The sequence below is a fragment of the Somniosus microcephalus genome, chromosome 4 (genome assembly GCF_052327205.1).
Source record: "Somniosus microcephalus isolate GS21.2 chromosome 4, FLI_Smic_1.0, whole genome shotgun sequence".
NCBI classification, from domain to species: Eukaryota; Metazoa; Chordata; class Chondrichthyes; order Squaliformes; family Somniosidae; genus Somniosus; species Somniosus microcephalus.
This window is the reverse complement of record NC_140990.1, coordinates 47796132-47814806: the sequence shown is the minus strand read 5'-3', so window position 1 is coordinate 47814806 and position 18675 is coordinate 47796132.

The window sequence follows — 18675 nt, the reverse complement described above, 5'->3', positions numbered from 1 at the left end:
GAAAGAGGAGTTGGGGTGAGGGTGGTTGGAGAGTAGGAGTGAAAGAGTAGTTGGGGCGAGGGGGCTGGAGAGTAGGGGTGAAAGTGGAGTTGGGGTGAGGGGGGTTGGAGAGTAGGGGTGAAAGAGGAGTTGGGGTGAGGGGGTTGGAGAGTAGGGGTGAAAGGAGTTGGGGTGAGGGGGGTTGGAGAGTAGGGGTGAAAGAGGAGTTGGGGTGAGGGGATTGGAGAGTTGGGTTGAAAGAGGAGTTGGGGTGAGCGGGGTTGGAGAGTAGGGCTGAAAGAGGAGTTGGGGTGAGGGTTTGTAGAGTAGGGGTGAAAGAGGAGTTGAGGTGAGGGGGGTTGGAGAGTAGGGGTTAAAGAGGAGTTGGGGTGAGGGGGTTGGAGAGTAGGGGTGAAATTGGAGTTGGGGTGAAGGGGGTTGGAGAGCCGGGGTGAAAGAGGAGTTGGGGTGAGGGGTTGGAGAGTAGGGGTGAAAGAGGAGTTGGGGTGAGGGGGTTGGAGAGTAGGGGTGAAAGAGGAGTTGGGGTGAGGGTGGTTGGAGAGTAGGGGTGAAAGAGGAGTTGGGGCGAGGGGGCTGGAGAGTAGGGGTGAAAGTGGAGTTGGGGTGAGGGGGGTTGGAGAGTAGGGGTGAAAGAGGAGTTGGGGTGAGGGGGGTTGGAGATTAGTGGTGAAAGAGGAGTTGGGGTGAAGGGGGTTGGAGAGTAGGGGTGAAAGAGGAGTTGGGGTGAAGGTGTTGGAGAGTCGAGGTGAAAGAGGAGTTGGGGTGAGGGGGGTTGGAGAGTAGGGGTGAAAGAGGAGTTGGGGTGAGGGGAGTTGGAGAGTAGGGGTGAAAGAGGAGTTTGTGTGAGGGGGGTTGGAGAGTAGGGGTGAAGGAGGAGTTGGGGTGAGGGGGGTTGGAGAGTAGGGGTGAAAGAGGAGTTGGGGTGAGGGGACTTGGAGAGTAGGGGTGAAAGAGGAGTTTGGGTGAGGGGGTTGGAGAGTAGGGTGAAAGAGAAGTTGGGGTGAGGGAGTTAGAGAGTAGGAGTGAAAGAGGAGCTGTGGTGAGGGGGTGGAGAGTAGGGGTGAAAGAGGAGTTGGGGTGAGGGGTTTGGAGAGTAGGGGTGAAAGAGGAGTTGGGGTGAGGGGGTTGGAGAGTAGGGGTGAAAGAGGAGTTGGGGTGAGGGGGGTTGGAGAGTAGGGGTGAAAGAGGAGTTGGGGTGAGGGGGGTTGGAGAGTAGGGGAGAAAGAGGAGTTGGGTTGAGGGGGTTGGAAAGTAGGGGTGAAAGAGGAGTTGGGGTGAGGGGGTTGGAGAGTAGGGGTGAAAGAGGAGTTGGGGTGAGGGGGTTGGAGAGTATGGGTGAAAGAGGAGTTGGGGTGAGGGGGTTGGAGAGTAGGGGTGAAAGAGGAGTTGGGGTGAGGGGGATTGGAGAGTAGGGGTGAAAGAGGTGTTGCGGTGAGGGAGTTGAAGAGTATGGGTGAAAGTGGAGTTGGGGTGAGGGGGTTGGAGAGTAGGGGTGAAAGAGGAGTTGGGGTGAGGGAGGTTGGAGAGTAGCGGTGAAAGAGGAGTTGGGGTGAGGGGGTTGGAGAGCAGGGGTGAAAGAGGAGTTGGGGTGAGGGGGGTGGAGAGGAGGAGTGAAAGAGGAGTTGGGGTGACGGGGGTTGGAGAGTAGGGGAGAAAGAGGAGTTGGGGTGAGGGGGTTGGAGAGTAGGGGTGAAAGAGGAGTTGGGGTGAGGGGGTTGGAAAGTAGGGTTGAAAGAGGAGTTGGGGTGAGAGGGTTGGAGAGTAGGGGTGAAAGAGGAGATGGGGTGAGGGGGGTTGGAGAGTAGGGGTGAAAGAGCAGTTGGGGTGAGGGGGGTTGGAGAGTAGGGGTGAAAGAGGAGTTGGGGTGAGGGTGGTTGGAGAGTAGGGGTGAAAGAGGAGTTGGGGTGAGGAGGTTGGAGAGTAGGGGTGAAAGGAGTTGGGGTGAGGGGGGTTGGAGAGTAGGGGTGAAAGAGGAGTTGGGGTGAGGGGATTGGAGAGTTGGGGTGAAAGAGGAGTTGGGGTGAGCGGGGGTGGAGAGTAGGGCTGAAAGAGGAGTTGGGGTGAGGGTTTGTAGAGTAGGGGTGAAAGAGGAGTTGAGGTGAGGGGGGTTGGAGAGTAGGGGTTAAAGAGGAGTTGGGGTGAGGGGGTTGGAGAGTAGGGGTGAAATTGGAGTTGGGGTGAAGGGGGTTGGAGAGTAGGGGTGAAAGAGGAGTTGGGGTGAGGGGTTGGAGAGTAGGGGTGAAAGAGGAGTTGGGGTGAGGGGGTTGGAGAGTAGGGGTGAAAGAGGAGTTGGGGTGAGGGTGGTTGGAGAGTAGGGGTGAAAGAGGAGTTGGGGCGAGGGGGTTGGAGAGTAGGGGTGAAAGTGGAGTTGGGGTGAGGGGGGTTGGAGAGTAGGGGTGAAAGAGGAGTTGGGGTGAGGGGGTTGGAGAGTAGGGGTGAAGGAGGAGTTGGGGTGAGGGGGGTTGGAGAGTAGTGGTGAAAGAGGAGTTGGGGTGAAGGGGGTTGGAGAGTAGGGGTGAAAGAGGAGTTGGGGTGAAGGTGTTGGAGAGTAGGGGTGAAAGAGGAGTTGGGGTGAGGGGGGTTGGAGAGTAGGGGTGAAAGAGGAGTTGGGGTGAGGGGAGTTGGAGAGTAGGGGTGAAAGAGGAGTTTGTGTGAGGGGGTTGGAGAGTAGGGGTGAAGGAGGAGTTGGGGTGAGGGGGGTTGGAGAGTAGGGGTGAACGAGGAGTTAGGGTGTGGGGACTTGGAGAGTAGGGGTGAAAGAGGAGTTGGGGTGAGGGGGTTGGAGAGTAGGGTGAAAGAGGAGTTGGGGTGAGGGGGGTTGGAGAGTAGGGGTGAAAGAGGAGTTGAGGTGAGGGGGGTTGGAGAGTAGGGGAGAAAGAGGAGTTGGGTTGAGGGGGTTGGAGAGTAGGGGTGAAAGTGGAGTTGCGGTGAGGGGGTTGGAAAGTAGGGGTGAAAGAGGAGTTGGGGTGAGGGGGTTGGAGAGTAGGGGTGAAAGAGGAGTTGGGGTGAGGGTAGTTGGAGAGTAGTGGTGAAAGAGGAGTTGGGGTGAGGAGGTTGGAGAGTAGGGGTGAAAGGAGTTGGGGTGAGGGGGGTTGGAGAGTAGGGGTTAAAGAGGAGTTGGGGTGAGGGGATTGGAGAGTGGGGGTGAAAGAGGAGTTGGGGTGAGAGGGGTTGGAGAGTAGGGGTAAAAGAGGAGTTGGGGTGAGGGGGTTGGAGAGTAGGGGTGACAGAGGTGTTGGGGTGAGGGGATTGGAGAGTAGGGGTGAAAGAGGAGTTGGGGTGAGAGGGGTTGGAGAGTAGGGGTAAAAGAGGAGTTGGGGTGAGGGGGTTGGAGAGTAGGGGTGGCAGAGGAGTTGGGGTGAGGGGGGTTGGAGAGTCGGGGTGGAAGAGGAGTTGGGGTGAGGGTGGTTGGAGAGTAGGGGTGAAAGAGGAGTTGGGGTGAGGGGGTTGGAGAGTAGGGGTGAAAGAGGAGTTGGGGTGAGGGGGTTGGAGAGTAGGGGTGAAGGAGGAGTTGGGGTGAGGGGGTTGGAGAGTAGGGGTGACAGAGGAGTTGGGGTGAGGGGGGTTGGAGAGTAGGGGTGAAAGAGGAGTTGGGGTGAGGGGGCTGGAGAGTGGGGGTGAAGGAGGAGTTGGGGTGAGGGGGTTGGAGAGTACGGGTGAAAGAGGAGTTGGGGTGAGGGGGTTTGGAGAGTAGGGGTGAAAGAGGAGTTGGGGTGAGGGTAGTTGGAGAGTAGTGGTGAAAGAGGAGTTGGTGTGAGGAGGTTGGAGAGTAGGGGTGAAAGGAGTTGGGGTGAGGTGGGTTGGAGAGTAGGGGTGAAAGAGGAGTTGGGGTGAGGGGATTGTAGAGTAGGGGTGAAAGAGGAGTTGGGGTGAGACGGGTTCGAGAGTATGGGTGAAAGAGGAGTTGGGGTGAGGGGGTTGGAGAGTAGGGGTGAAAGAGGAGTTGGGGTGAGGGGGGTTGGAGAGTAGGAGTGAAAGTGGAGTTGGGGTGAGGGGGTTGGAGAGCAGGGGTGAAAGAGGAGTTGGGGTGAGGGGGGTGGAGAGGAGGAGTGAAAGAGGAGTTGGGGTGACGGGGGTTGGAGAGTAGGGGAGAAAGAGGAGTTGGGGTGAGGGGGTTGGAGAGTAGGGGTGAAAGAGGAGTTGGGGTGAGGGGGTTGGAAAGTAGGGTTGAAAGAGGAGTTGGCGTGAGAGGGTTGGAGAGTAGGGGTGAAAGAGGAGATGGGGTGAGGGGGGTTGGAGAGTAGGGGTGAAAGAGCAGTTGGGGTGAGGGGGGTTGGAGAGTAGGGGTGAAAGAGGAGTTGGGGTGAGGGTGGTTGGAGAGTAGGGGTGAAAGGAGTTGGGGTGAGGGGGGTTGGAGAGTAGGGGTGAAAGAGGAGTTGGGGTGAGGGGATTGGAGAGTTGGGGTGAAAGAGGAGTTGGGGTGAGCGGGGGTGGAGAGTAGGGCTGAAAGAGGAGTTGGGGTGAGGGTTTGTAGAGTAGGGGTGAAAGAGGAGTTGAGGTGAGGGGGGTTGGAGAGTAGGGGTTAAAGAGGAGTTGGGGTGAGGGGGTTGGAGAGTAGGGGTGAAATTGGAGTTGGGGTGAAGGGGGTTGGAGAGTAGGGGTGAAAGAGGAGTTGGGGTGAGGGGTTGGAGAGTAGGGGTGAAAGAGGAGTTGGGGTGAGGGGGTTGGAGAGTAGGGGTGAAAGAGGAGTTGGGGTGAGGGTGGTTGGAGAGTAGGGGTGAAAGAGGAGTTGGGGCGAGGGGGTTGGAGAGTAGGGGTGAAAGTGGAGTTGGGGTGAGGGGGGTTGGAGAGTAGGGGTGAAAGAGGAGTTGGGTTGAGGGGGTTGGAGAGTAGGGGTGAAGGAGGAGTTGGGGTGAGGGGGGTTGGAGAGTAGTGGTGAAAGAGGAGTTGGGGTGAAGGGGGTTGGAGAGTAGGGGTGAAAGAGGAGTTGGGGTGAAGGTGTTGGAGAGTAGGGGTGAAAGAGGAGTTGGGGTGAGGGGGGTTGGAGAGTAGGGGTGAAAGAGGAGTTGGGGTGAGGGGAGTTGGAGAGTAGGGGTGAAAGAGGAGTTTGTGTGAGGGGGGTTGGAGAGTAGGGGTGAAGGAGGAGTTGGGGTGAGGGGGGTTGGAGAGTAGGGGTGAACGAGGAGTTAGGGTGAGGGGACTTGGAGAGTCGGGGTGAAAGAGGAGTTTGGGTGAGGGGGTTGGAGAGTAGGGTGAAAGAGGAGTTGGGGTGAGGGAGTTAGAGAGTAGGGGTGAAAGAGGAGTTGGGGTGAGGGGGGTTGGAGAGTAGGGGTGAAAGAGGAGTTGGGGTGAGGGGGGTTGGAGAGTAGGGGAGAAAGAGGAGTTGGGGTGAGGGGTTTGGAGAGTAGGGGTGAAAGAGGAGTTGGGGTGAGGGGGTTGGAGAGTAGGGGTGAAAGAGGAGTTGGGGTGAGGGGGGTTGGAGAGTAGGGGTGAAAGAGGAGTTGGGGTGAGGGGGGTTGGAGAGTAGGGGAGAAAGAGGAGTTGGGTTGAGGGGGTTGGAGAGTAGGGGTGAAAGTGGAGTTGGGGTGAGGGGGTTGGAAAGTAGGGGTGAAAGAGGAGTTGGGGTGAGGGGGTTGGAGAGTAGGGGTGAAAGAGGAGTTGGGGTGAGGGTAGTTGGAGAGTAGTGGTGAAAGAGGAGTTGGGGTGAGGAGGTTGGAGAGTAGGGGTGAAAGGAGTTGGGGTGAGGGGGGTTGGAGAGTAGGGGTTAAAGAGGAGTTGGGGTGAGGGGATTGGAGAGTGGGGGTGAAAGAGGAGTTGGGGTGAGAGGGGTTGGAGAGTAGGGGTAAAAGAGGAGTTGGGGTGAGGGGGTTGGAGAGTAGGGGTGACAGAGGAGTTGGGGTGAGGGGATTGGAGAGTAGGGGTGAAAGAGGAGTTGGGGTGAGAGGGGTTGGAGAGTAGGGGTAAAAGAGGAGTTGGGGTGAGGGGGTTGGAGAGTAGGGGTGGCAGAGGAGTTGGGGTGAGGGGGGTTGGAGAGTCGGGGTGGAAGAGGAGTTGGGGTGAGGGTGGTTGGAGAGTAGGGGTGAAAGAGGAGTTGGGGTGAGGGGGTTGGAGAGTAGGGGTGAAAGAGGAGTTGGGGTGAGGGGGTTGGAGAGTAGGGGTGAAGGAGGAGTTGGGGTGAGGGGGTTGGAGAGTAGGGGTGACAGAGGAGTTGGGGTGAGGGGGGTTGGAGAGTAGGGGTGAAAGAGGAGTTGGGGTGAGGGGGCTGGAGAGTGGGGGTGAAGGAGGAGTTGGGGTGAGGGGGTTGGAGAGTACGGGTGAAAGAGGAGTTGGGGTGAGGGGGTTTGGAGAGTAGGGGTGAAAGAGGAGTTGTGGTGAGGGTAGTTGGAGAGTAGTGGTGAAAGAGGAGTTGGTGTGAGGAGGTTGGAGAGTAGGGGTGAAAGGAGTTGGGGTGAGGTGGGTTGGAGAGTAGGGGTGAAAGAGGAGTTGGGGTGAGGGGATTGTAGAGTAGGGGTGAAAGAGGAGTTGGGGTGAGACGGGTTCGAGAGTAGGGGTGAAAGAGGAGTTGGGGTGAGGGGGCTTGGAGAGTAGGGGTGAAAGAGGAGTTGGGGTGAGGGAGGTTGGAGAGTGGGTGTGAAAGAGGAGTTGGGGTGAGGGGGGTTGGAGAATAGGGGTGAAGGAGGAGTTGGGGTGTGGGGGGTTGGAGAGTAGGGGTGAAAGAGAAGTTGGGGTGAGGGGGTTTGGAGAGTAGGGGTGAAAGAGGTGTTGCGGTGAGGGGGTTGGAGAGTATGGGTGAAAGAGGAGTTGGGGTGAGGGGGTTGGAGAGTAGGGGTGAAAGAGGAGTTGGGGTGAGGGGGTTTGGAGAGTAGGGGTGAAAGAGGTGTTGCGGTGAGGGAGTTGGAGAGTATGGGTGAAAGAGGAGTTGGGGTGAGGGGGTTGGAGAGTAGGGGTGAAAGAGGAGTTGGGGTGAGGGGGGTTGGAGAGTAGGAGTGAAAGTGGAGTTGGGGTGAGGGGGTTGGAGAGTAGGGGTGAAAGAGGAGTTGGGGTGAGGGAGGTTGGAGAGTAGCGGTGAAAGAGGAGTTGGGGTGAGGGGGTTGGAGAGCAGGGGTGAAAGAGGAGTTGGGGTGAGGGGGGTGGAGAGGAGGAGTGAAAGAGGAGTTGGGGTGACGGGGGTTGGAGAGTAGGGGAGAAAGAGGAGTTGGGGTGAGGGGGTTGGAGATTAGGGGTGAAAGAGGAGTTGGGGTGAGGGGGTTGGGAAGTAGGGTTGAAAGAGGAGTTGGGGTGAGAGGGTTGGAGAGTAGGGGTGAAAGAGGAGTTGGGGTGAGGGGGGTTGGAGAGTAGGGGTGAAAGAGCAGTTGGGGTGAGGGGGGTTGGAGAGTAGGGGTGAAAGAGGAGTTGGGGTGAGGGTGGTTGGAGAGTAGGGGTGAAAGAGGAGTTGGGGTGAGGAGGTTGGAGAGCAGGGGTGAAAGGAGTTGGGGTGAGGGGGGTTGGAGAGTAGGGGTGAAAGAGGAGTTGGGGTGAGGGGATTGGAGAGTTGGGGTGAAAGAGGAGTTGGGGTGAGCGGGGTTGGAGAGTAGGGCTGAAAGAGGAGTTGGGGTGAGGGTTTGTAGAGTAGGGGTGAAAGAGGAGTTGAGGTGAGGGGGGTTGGAGAGTAGGGGTTAAAGAGGAGTTGGGGTGAGGGGGTTGGAGAGTAGGGGTGAAATTGGAGTTGGGGTGAAAGGGGTTGGAGAGTAGGGGTGAAAGAGGAGTTGGGGTGAGGGGTTGGAGAGTAGGGGTGAAAGAGGAGTTGGGGTGAGGGGGTTGGAGAGTAGGGGTGAAAGAGGAGTTGGGGTGAGGGTGGTTGGAGAGTAGGGGTGAAAGAGGAGTTGGGGCGAGGGGGTTGGAGAGTAGGGGTGAAAGTGGAGTTGGGGTGAGGGGGGTTGGAGAGTAGGGGTGAAAGAGGAGTTGGGGTGAGGGGTTTGGAGAGTAGGGGTGAAGGAGGAGTTGGGGTGAGGGGGGTTGGAGAGTAGTGGTGAAAGAGGAGTTGGGGTGAAGGGGGTTGGAGAGTAGGGGTGAAAGAGGAGTTGGGGTGAAGGTGTTGGAGAGTAGGGGTGAAAGAGGAGTTGGGGTGAGGGGGGTTGGAGAGTAGGGGTGAAAGAGGAGTTGGGGTGAGGGGAGTTGGAGAGTAGGGGTGAAAGAGGAGTTTGTGTGAGGGGGGTTGGAGAGTAGGGGTGAAGGAGGAGTTGGGGTGAGGGGGGTTGGAGAGTAGGGGTGAAAGAGGAGTTAGGGTGAGGGGACTTGGAGAGTAGGGGTGAAAGAGGAGTTTGGGTGAGGGGGTTGGAGAGTAGGGTGAAAGAGGAGTTGGGGTGAGGGAGTTAGAGAGTAGGAGTGATAGAGGAGCTGGGGTGAGGGGGTGGAGAGGAGGGGTGAAAGAGGAGTTGGGGTGAGAGGGGTTGGAGAGTAGGGGTGAAAGAGGAGTTGGGGTGAGGGGTTTGGAGAGTAGGGGTGAAAGAGGAGTTGGGGTGAGGGGGTTGGAGATTAGGGGTGAAAGAGGAGTTGGGGTGAGGGTAGTTGGAGAGTAGGGGTGAAAGAGGAGTTGGGGTGAGGAGGTTGGAGAGTAGGGGTGAAAGAGGAGTTGGGGTGAGGGTAGTTGGAGAGTAGGGGTGAAAGAGGAGTTGGGGTGAGGAGGTTGGAGAGTAGGGGTGAAAGGAGTTGGGGTGAGGGGGGTTGGAGAGTAGGGGTGAAAGAGGAGTTGGGGTGAGGGGATTGGAGAGTGGGGGTGAAAGAGGAGTTGGGGTGAGAGGGGTTGGAGAGTAGGGGTAAAAGAGGAGTTGGGGTGAGGGGGTTGGAGAGAAGGGGTGACAGAGGAGTTGGGGTGAGGGGGGTTGGAGAGTCGGGGTGAAAGAGGAGTTGGGGTGAGGGTGGTTGGAGAGTAGGGGTGAAAGAGGAGTTGGGGTGAGGGGGTTGGAGAGTAGGGGTGAAAGAGGAGTTGGGGTGAGGGGGTTGGAGAGTAGGGGTGAAGGAGGAGTTGGGGTGAGGGGGTTGGAGAGTCGGGGTGACAGAGGAGTTGGGCTGAGGAGGGTTGGAGAGTAGGGGTGAAAGAGGAGTTGGGGTGAGGGGGTTGGAGAGTAGGGGTGAAGGAGGAGTTGGGGTGAGGGGGTTTGGAGAGTACGGGTGAAAGAGGAGTTGGGGTGAGGTGGGTTGGAGAGTAGGGGTGAAAGAGGAGTTGGGGTGAGGGGATTGTAGAGTAGGGGTGAAAGAGGAGTTGGGGTGAGACGGGTTCGAGAGTAGGGGTGAAAGAGGAGTTGGGGTGAGGGGGCTTGGAGAGTAGGGGTGAAAGAGGAGTTGGGGTGAGGGAGGTTGGAGAGTGGGTGTGAAAGAGGAGTTGGGGTGAGGGGGGTTGGAGAATAGGGGTGAAGGAGGAGTTGGGGTGTGGGGGGTTGGAGAGTAGGGGTGAAAGAGAAGTTGGGGTGAGGGGGTTTGGAGAGTAGGGGTGAAAGAGGTGTTGCGGTGAGGGGGTTGGAGAGTATGGGTGAAAGAGGAGTTGGGGTGAGGGGGTTGGAGAGTAGGGGTGAAAGAGGAGTTGGGGTGAGGGGGTTTGGAGAGTAGGGGTGAAAGAGGTGTTGCGGTGAGGGAGTTGGAGAGTATGGGTGAAAGAGGAGTTGGGGTGAGGGGGTTGGAGAGTAGGGGTGAAAGAGGAGTTGGGGTGAGGGGGGTTGGAGAGTAGGAGTGAAAGTGGAGTTGGGGTGAGGGGGTTGGAGAGTAGGGGTGAAAGAGGAGTTGGGGTGAGGGAGGTTGGAGAGTAGCGGTGAAAGAGGAGTTGGGGTGAGGGGGTTGGAGAGCAGGGGTGAAAGAGGAGTTGGGGTGAGGGGGGTGGAGAGGAGGAGTGAAAGAGGAGTTGGGGTGACGGGGGTTGGAGAGTAGGGGAGAAAGAGGAGTTGGGGTGAGGGGGTTGGAGATTAGGGGTGAAAGAGGAGTTGGGGTGAGGGGGTTGGAAAGTAGGGTTGAAAGAGGAGTTGGGGTGAGAGGGTTGGAGAGTAGGGGTGAAAGAGGAGTTGGGGTGAGGGGGGTTGGAGAGTAGGGGTGAAAGAGCAGTTGGGGTGAGGGGGGTTGGAGAGTAGGGGTGAAAGAGGAGTTGGGGTGAGGGTGGTTGGAGAGTAGGGGTGAAAGAGGAGTTGGGGTGAGGAGGTTGGAGAGCAGGGGTGAAAGGAGTTGGGGTGAGGGGGGTTGGAGAGTAGGGGTGAAAGAGGAGTTGGGGTGAGGGGATTGGAGAGTTGGGGTGAAAGAGGAGTTGGGGTGAGCGGGGTTGGAGAGTAGGGCTGAAAGAGGAGTTGGGGTGAGGGTTTGTAGAGTAGGGGTGAAAGAGGAGTTGAGGTGAGGGGGGTTGGAGAGTAGGGGTTAAAGAGGAGTTGGGGTGAGGGGGTTGGAGAGTAGGGGTGAAATTGGAGTTGGGGTGAAGGGGGTTGGAGAGTAGGGGTGAAAGAGGAGTTGGGGTGAGGGGTTGGAGAGTAGGGGTGAAAGAGGAGTTGGGGTGAGGGGGTTGGAGAGTAGGGGTGAAAGAGGAGTTGGGGTGAGGGTGGTTGGAGAGTAGGGGTGAAAGAGGAGTTGGGGCGAGGGGGTTGGAGAGTAGGGGTGAAAGTGGAGTTGGGGTGAGGGGGGTTGGAGAGTAGGGGTGAAAGAGGAGTTGGGGTGAGGGGTTTGGAGAGTAGGGGTGAAGGAGGAGTTGGGGTGAGGGGGGTTGGAGAGTAGTGGTGAAAGAGGAGTTGGGGTGAAGGGGGTTGGAGAGTAGGGGTGAAAGAGGAGTTGGGGTGAAGGTGTTGGAGAGTAGGGGTGAAAGAGGAGTTGGGGTGAGGGGGGTTGGAGAGTAGGGGTGAAAGAGGAGTTGGGGTGAGGGGAGTTGGAGAGTAGGGGTGAAAGAGGAGTTTGTGTGAGGGGGGTTGGAGAGTAGGGGTGAAGGAGGAGTTGGGGTGAGGGGGGTTGGAGAGTAGGGGTGAAAGAGGAGTTAGGGTGAGGGGACTTGGAGAGTAGGGGTGAAAGAGGAGTTTGGGTGAGGGGGTTGGAGAGTAGGGTGAAAGAGGAGTTGGGGTGAGGGAGTTAGAGAGTAGGAGTGATAGAGGAGCTGGGGTGAGGGGGTGGAGAGGAGGGGTGAAAGAGGAGTTGGGGTGAGAGGGGTTGGAGAGTAGGGGTGAAAGAGGAGTTGGGGTGAGGGGTTTGGAGAGTAGGGGTGAAAGAGGAGTTGGGGTGAGGGGGTTGGAGATTAGGGGTGAAAGAGGAGTTGGGGTGAGGGTAGTTGGAGAGTAGGGGTGAAAGAGGAGTTGGGGTGAGGAGGTTGGAGAGTAGGGGTGAAAGAGGAGTTGGGGTGAGGGTAGTTGGAGAGTAGGGGTGAAAGAGGAGTTGGGGTGAGGAGGTTGGAGAGTAGGGGTGAAAGGAGTTGGGGTGAGGGGGGTTGGAGAGTAGGGGTGAAAGAGGAGTTGGGGTGAGGGGATTGGAGAGTGGGGGTGAAAGAGGAGTTGGGGTGAGAGGGGTTGGAGAGTAGGGGTAAAAGAGGAGTTGGGGTGAGGGGGTTGGAGAGAAGGGGTGACAGAGGAGTTGGGGTGAGGGGGGTTGGAGAGTCGGGGTGAAAGAGGAGTTGGGGTGAGGGTGGTTGGAGAGTAGGGGTGAAAGAGGAGTTGGGGTGAGGGGGTTGGAGAGTAGGGGTGAAAGAGGAGTTGGGGTGAGGGGGTTGGAGAGTAGGGGTGAAGGAGGAGTTGGGGTGAGGGGGTTGGAGAGTCGGGGTGACAGAGGAGTTGGGCTGAGGAGGGTTGGAGAGTAGGGGTGAAAGAGGAGTTGGGGTGAGGGGGTTGGAGAGTAGGGGTGAAGGAGGAGTTGGGGTGAGGGGGTTTGGAGAGTACGGGTGAAAGAGGAGTTGGGGTGAGGGGGTTTGGAGAGTAGGGGTGAAAGAGGAGTTGGGGTGAGGGTAGTTGGAGAGTAGTGGTGAAAGAGGAGTTGGTGTGAGGAGGTTGGAGAGTAGGAGTGAAAGGAATTGGGGTGAGGTGGGTTGGAGAGTAGGGGTGAAAGAGGAGTTGGGGTGAGGGGATTGGAGAGTAGGGGTGAAAGAGGAGTTGGGGTGAGAGGGGTTGGAGAGTAGGGGTGAAAGAGGAGTTGGGGTGAGGGGGTTGGAGAGTAGGGGTGAAAGAGGAGTTGGGGTGAGGGGAGTTGGAGAGTAGGGGTGAAAGAGGAGTTTGGGTGAGGGGGGTTGGAGAGTAGGGGTAAAAGCGGAGTTGGGGTGAGGGGGGTTTGAGAGTAGGGGTGAAAGAGGAGTTGGGGTGAGGGGGGTTGGAGAGTAGGGGTGAAGGAGGAGTTGGGGTAAGGGGGGTTGGAGAGCAGGGGTGAAAGAGGAGCTGGGGTGAGGGGACTTGGAGAGTAGGGGTGATAGAGGAGTTGGGGTGCGGGGGTGGAGAGTAGGGGTGAAAGAGGAGTTGGGGTGAGGGTGTTAGAGAGTAGGAGTGAAAGAGGAGCAGGGGTGAGGGGTTGGAGAGTAGGGGTGAAAGAGAAGTTGGGGTGAGGAGGGTTGGAGAGTAGGGGTGAAAGAGAAGTTGGGGTGAAGGTGTTGGAGAGCAGGGGTGAAAGAGGAGTTGGGGTGAGGGGGGTGGAGAGTAGGGGTGAAAGAGGAGTTGGGGTGAGAGGGGTTGGAGAGTAGGGGTGAAAGAGGAGTTGGGGTGAGGGGTTTGGAGAGTAGGGGTGAAACAGGAGTTGGGGTGAGGGGGTTGGAGAGTAGGGGTGAAAGAGGAGTTGGGGTGAGGGGGGTTGGAGAGCAGGGGAGAAAGAGGAGTTGGGTTGAGGGGGTTGGAGAGTAGGGGTGAAAGAGGAGTTGGGGTGAGGGAGTTAGAGAGTAGGAGTGAAAGAGGAGCTGGGGTGAGGGGTTGGAGAGTAGGGGTGAAAGAGAAGTTGGGGTGAGGAGGGTTGGAGAGTAGGGGTGAAGGAGGAGTTGGGGTGAGGGGGGTTGGAGAGTAGGGGTGAAAGAGGAGTTAGGGTGAGGGGACTTGGAGAGTAGGGGTGAAAGAGGAGTTTGGGTGAGGGGGTTGGAGAGTAGGGTGAAAGAGGAGTTGGGGTGAGGGAGTTAGAGAGTAGGAGTGATAGAGGAGCTGGGGTGAGGGGGTGGAGAGGAGGGGTGAAAGAGGAGTTGGGGTGAGAGGGGTTGGAGAGTAGGGGTGAAAGAGGAGTTGGGGTGAGGGGTTTGGAGAGTAGGGGTGAAAGAGGAGTTGGGGTGAGGGGGTTGGAGATTAGGGGTGAAAGAGGAGTTGGGGTGAGGAGGTTGGAGAGTAGGGGTGAAAGAGGAGTTGGGGTGAGGAGGTTGGAGAGTAGGGGTGAAAGAGGAGTTGGGGTGAGGGTAGTTGGAGAGTAGGGGTGAAAGAGGAGTTGGGGTGAGGAGGTTGGAGAGTAGGGGTGAAAGGAGTTGGGGTGAGGGGGGTTGGAGAGTAGGGGTGAAAGAGGAGTTGGGGTGAGGGGATTGGAGAGTGGGGGTGAAAGAGGAGTTGGGGTGAGAGGGGTTGGAGAGTAGGGGTAAAAGAGGAGTTGGGGTGAGGGGGTTGGAGAGAAGGGGTGACAGAGGAGTTGGGGTGAGGGGGGTTGGAGAGTCGGGGTGAAAGAGGAGTTGGGGTGAGGGTGGTTGGAGAGTAGGGGTGAAAGAGGAGTTGGGGTGAGGGGGTTGGAGAGTAGGGGTGAAAGAGGAGTTGGGGTGAGGGGGTTGGAGAGTAGGGGTGAAGGAGGAGTTGGGGTGAGGGGGTTGGAGAGTCGGGGTGACAGAGGAGTTGGGCTGAGGGGGGTTGGAGAGTAGGGGTGAAAGAGGAGTTGGGGTGAGGGGGTTGGAGAGTAGGGGTGAAGGAGGAGTTGGGGTGAGGGGGTTTGGAGAGTACGGGTGAAAGAGGAGTTGGGGTGAGGGGGTTTGGAGAGTAGGGGTGAAAGAGGAGTTGGGGTGAGGGTAGTTGGAGAGTAGTGGTGAAAGAGGAGTTGGTGTGAGGAGGTTGGAGAGTAGGAGTGAAAGGAATTGGGGTGAGGTGGGTTGGAGAGTAGGGGTGAAAGAGGAGTTGGGGTGAGGGGATTGGAGAGTAGGGGTGAAAGAGGAGTTGGGGTGAGAGGGGTTGGAGAGTAGGGGTGAAAGAGGAGTTGGGGTGAGGGGGTTGGAGAGTAGGGGTGAAAGAGGAGTTGGGGTGAGGGGGGTTGGAGAGTAGGGGTGAAGGAGGAGTTGGGGTAAGGGGGGTTGGAGAGCAGGGGTGAAAGAGGAGCTAGGGTGAGGGGACTTGGAGAGTAGGGGTGATAGAGGAGTTGGGGTGCGGGGGTGGAGAGTAGGGGTGAAAGAGGAGTTGGGGTGAGGGTGTTAGAGAGTAGGAGTGAAAGAGGAGCAGGGGTGAGGGGTTGGAGAGTAGGGGTGAAAGAGAAGTTGGGGTGAGGAGGGTTGGAGAGTAGGGGTGAAAGAGAAGTTGGGGTGAAGGTGTTGGAGAGCAGGGGTGAAAGAGGAGTTGGGGTGAGGGGGGTGGAGAGTAGGGGTGAAAGAGGAGTTGGGGTGAGAGAGGTTGTAGAGTAGGGGTGAAAGAGGAGTTGGGGTGAGGGGTTTGGAGAGTAGGGGTGAAACAGGAGTTGGGGTGAGGGGGTTGGAGAGTAGGGGTGAAAGAGGAGTTGGGGTGAGGGGGGTTGGAGAGCAGGGGAGAAAGAGGAGTTGGGTTGAGGGGGTTGGAGAGTAGGGGTGAAAGAGGAGTTGGGGTGAGGGAGTTAGAGAGTAGGAGTGAAAGAGGAGCTGGGGTGAGGGGTTGGAGAGTAGGGGTGAAAGAGAAGTTGGGGTGAGGAGGGTTGGAGAGTAGGGGTGAAGGAGGAGTTGGGGTGAGGGGGGTTGGAGAGTAGGGGTGAAAGAGGAGTTAGGGTGAGGGGACTTGGAGAGTAGGGGTGAAAGAGGAGTTTGGGTGAGGGGGTTGGAGAGTAGGGTGAAAGAGGAGTTGGGGTGAGGGAGTTAGAGAGTAGGAGTGATAGAGGAGCTGGGGTGAGGGGGTGGAGAGGAGGGGTGAAAGAGGAGTTGGGGTGAGAGGGGTTGGAGAGTAGGGGTGAAAGAGGAGTTGGGGTGAGGGGTTTGGAGAGTAGGGGTGAAAGAGGAGTTGGGGTGAGGGGGTTGGAGATTAGGGGTGAAAGAGGAGTTGGGGTGAGGAGGTTGGAGAGTAGGGGTGAAAGAGGAGTTGGGGTGAGGAGGTTGGAGAGTAGGGGTGAAAGAGGAGTTGGGGTGAGGGTAGTTGGAGAGTAGGGGTGAAAGAGGAGTTGGGGTGAGGAGGTTGGAGAGTAGGGGTGAAAGGAGTTGGGGTGAGGGGGGTTGGAGAGTAGGGGTGAAAGAGGAGTTGGGGTGAGGGGATTGGAGAGTGGGGGTGAAAGAGGAGTTGGGGTGAGAGGGGTTGGAGAGTAGGGGTAAAAGAGGAGTTGGGGTGAGGGGGTTGGAGAGAAGGGGTGACAGAGGAGTTGGGGTGAGGGGGGTTGGAGAGTCGGGGTGAAAGAGGAGTTGGGGTGAGGGTGGTTGGAGAGTAGGGGTGAAAGAGGAGTTGGGGTGAGGGGGTTGGAGAGTAGGGGTGAAAGAGGAGTTGGGGTGAGGGGGTTGGAGAGTAGGGGTGAAGGAGGAGTTGGGGTGAGGGGGTTGGAGAGTCGGGGTGACAGAGGAGTTGGGCTGAGGGGGGTTGGAGAGTAGGGGTGAAAGAGGAGTTGGGGTGAGGGGGTTGGAGAGTAGGGGTGAAGGAGGAGTTGGGGTGAGGGGGTTTGGAGAGTACGGGTGAAAGAGGAGTTGGGGTGAGGGGGTTTGGAGAGTAGGGGTGAAAGAGGAGTTGGGGTGAGGGTAGTTGGAGAGTAGTGGTGAAAGAGGAGTTGGTGTGAGGAGGTTGGAGAGTAGGAGTGAAAGGAATTGGGGTGAGGTGGGTTGGAGAGTAGGGGTGAAAGAGGAGTTGGGGTGAGGGGATTGGAGAGTAGGGGGGAAAGAGGAGTTGGGGTGAGAGGGGTTGGAGAGTAGGGGTGAAAGAGGAGTTGGGGTGAGGGGGTTGGAGAGTAGGGGTGAAAGAGGAGTTGGGGTGAGGGGAGTTGGAGAGTAGGGGTGAAAGAGGAGTTTGGGTGAGGGGGGTTGGAGAGTAGGGGTAAAAGCGGAGTTGGGGTGAGGGGGGTTTGAGAGTAGGGGTGAAAGAGGAGTTGGGGTGAGGGGACTTGGAGAGTAGGGGTGAAAGGGGAGTTTGGGTGAGGGGGGTTGGAGAGTAGGGGTGAAGGAGGAGTTGGGGTAAGGGGGGTTGGAGAGCAGGGGTGAAAGAGGAGCTGGGGTGAGGGGACTTGGAGAGTAGGGGTGATAGAGGAGTTGGGGTACGGGGGTGGAGAGTAGGGGTGAAAGAGGAGTTGGGGTGAGGGTGTTAGAGAGTAGGAGTGAAAGAGGAGCAGGGGTGAGGGGTTGGAGAGTAGGGGTGAAAGTGAAGTTGGGGTGAGGAGGGTTGGAGAGTAGGGGTGAAAGAGAAGTTGGGGTGAAGGTGTTGGAGAGCAGGGGTGAAAGAGGAGTTGGGGTGAGGGGGGTGGAGAGTAGGGGTGAAAGAGGAGTTGGGGTGAGTAGGGTTGGAGAGTAGGGGTGAAAGAGGAGTTGGGGTGAGGGGTTTGGAGAGTAGGGGTGAAACAGGAGTTGGGGTGAGGGGGTTGGAGAGTAGGGGTGAAAGAGGAGTTGGGGTGAGGGGGGTTGGAGAGCAGGGGAGAAAGAGGAGTTGGGTGAGGGGGTTGGAGAGTAGGGGTGAAAGAGGAGTTGGGGTGAGAGGGAGTTGAGAGTAGGAGTGAAAGAGGAGCTGGGGTGAGGGGGTTGGAGAGTAGGGGTGAAGAGAAGTAGAAGTTGGGGTGAGGAGAGGTTGGAGAGTAGGGGTGAAAGAGGAGTTGGGGTGAAGGAGTTGGAGAGCAGGGGTGAAAGAGGAGTTGGGGTGAGGGGGGTGGAGAGTAGGGGTGAAAGAGGAGTTGGGTGAGAGGTGGTTGGAGAGTAGGGGTGAAAGAGGAGTTGGGGTGAGGGGGTTTGGAGAGTAGGGGTGAAACGAGAAGTTGGGGTGAGGGGGTTGGAGAGTAGGGGTGAAAGAGGAGTTGGGGTGAAGGGGGTTGGAGAGTAGGGGTGAAAGAGGAGTTGGGGTGAGGGGAGTTGGAGAGTAGGGAGAAAGCGGAGTTGGGTTGAGGGGGTTGGAGAGTAGGGGTGAAAGAGGAGTTGGGGTGAGGGGGTTGGAAAGTAGGGGTGAAAGAGGAGTTGGGGTGAGGGGGTTGGAGAGTAGGAGTGAAAGTGGAATTGGGGTGAGGGGGTTGGAGAGTAGGGGTGAAAGAGGAGTTGGGGTGAGGGAGGGTTGGAGAGTAGCGGTGAAAGAGGAGTTGGGGTGAGGGGGTGAGTAGGGAGGCAGGGGTGGAAGAGAGGAGTTGGGGTGAGGGGGGTGGAGAGTAGGGGTGAAAGAGGAGTTGGGGTGACGGGGGTTGAGAGTAGGGGTGAAAGAGGAGTTGGGGTGAAGGTGTTGGAGAGCAGGGGTGAAAGAGGAGTTGGGGTGAGGGGGTGTGGAGAGTAGGAGTGAAAGAGGAGTTGGGGTGAGGGGGGTTGGAGAGTAGGGGTGAAAGAGCAGTTGGGGTGCAGGGGGTTGGAGAGTAGGGGTGAAGAGGAGTTGGGGTGAGGGTGGTTGGAGAGAAGGGGTGAAAGAGGAGTTGGGGTGAGGGAGGTTGGAGAGTAGGGGTGAAAGGGAGTTGGGGTGAGGGGGGTTGGAGAGTAGGGGTGAAAGAGGAGTTGGTGGTGAGGGGGATTGGAGAGTAGGGGTGAAAGAGGAGAGTTGAGGTGAGGGGGGTTGGAGAGTAGGGGTGAAAGAGGAGTTGGGGTGAGGGGGTTGGAGAGTAGGGGTGAAATTGGAGTTGGGGTGAAGGGGGTTGAGAGCCGGGTGAAAGAGGAGTTGGGGTGAGGGGTTGGAGAGTAGGGGTGAAAGAGGAGTTGGGGTGAGAGGGGTTGGAGAGTAGGGGTGAAAGAGGAGTTGGGGTGAGGGTGGTTGGAGAGTAGGGGTGAAAGAGGAGTTGGGGCTGAGGGGGTTGGAGAGTAGGGGTGAAAGAGGAGTTGGGGTGAGGGGGGTTGGAGAGTAGGGGTGAAAGAGGAGTTGGGGTGAGGGGGTTGGAGAGTAGGGGTGAAGGAGGAGTTGGGGTGAGGGGGGCTGGAGAGTAGTGGTGAAAGAGGAGTTGGGGTGAAGGGGGTTGGAGAGTAGGGGTGAAAGAGGAGTTGGGGTGAGGTGTTGGAGAGTCGAGGGTGAAAGAGGAGTTGGGTGTGAGGGGGGTTGGAGAGTAGGGGTGAGAAGAGGAGTTGGGGTGAGGGGAGTTGGAGAGTAGGGGTGAAAGAGGAGTTTGTGTGAGGGAGGTTGGAGAGTAGGGGTGAAGAGGAGTTGGGGTGAGGGGGGTTGGAGAGAGGGGTGAAAGAGGAGTTGGGGTGAGGGGACTTGGAGAGTAGGGGTGAAAGAGGAGTTTGGGTGAGGGGGTTGGAGAGTAGGGTGAAAGAGGAGTTGGGGTGAGGAGGTTGGAGAGTAGGGAGTGAAAGAGGAGTTGGGGTGAGGGGGTGGAGAGTAGGGGTGAAAGAGGAGTTGGGGTGAGAGGGGTTGGAGAGTAGGGGTGAAAGAGGAGTTGGGGTAGAGGGGTTGGAGAGTAGGGGTGAAAGAGGAGTTGGGGTGAGGGGGTTGGAGAGCAGGGGTGAAAGAGGAGTTGGGGTGAGGGGGGTTGGAGAGTAGGGGTGAA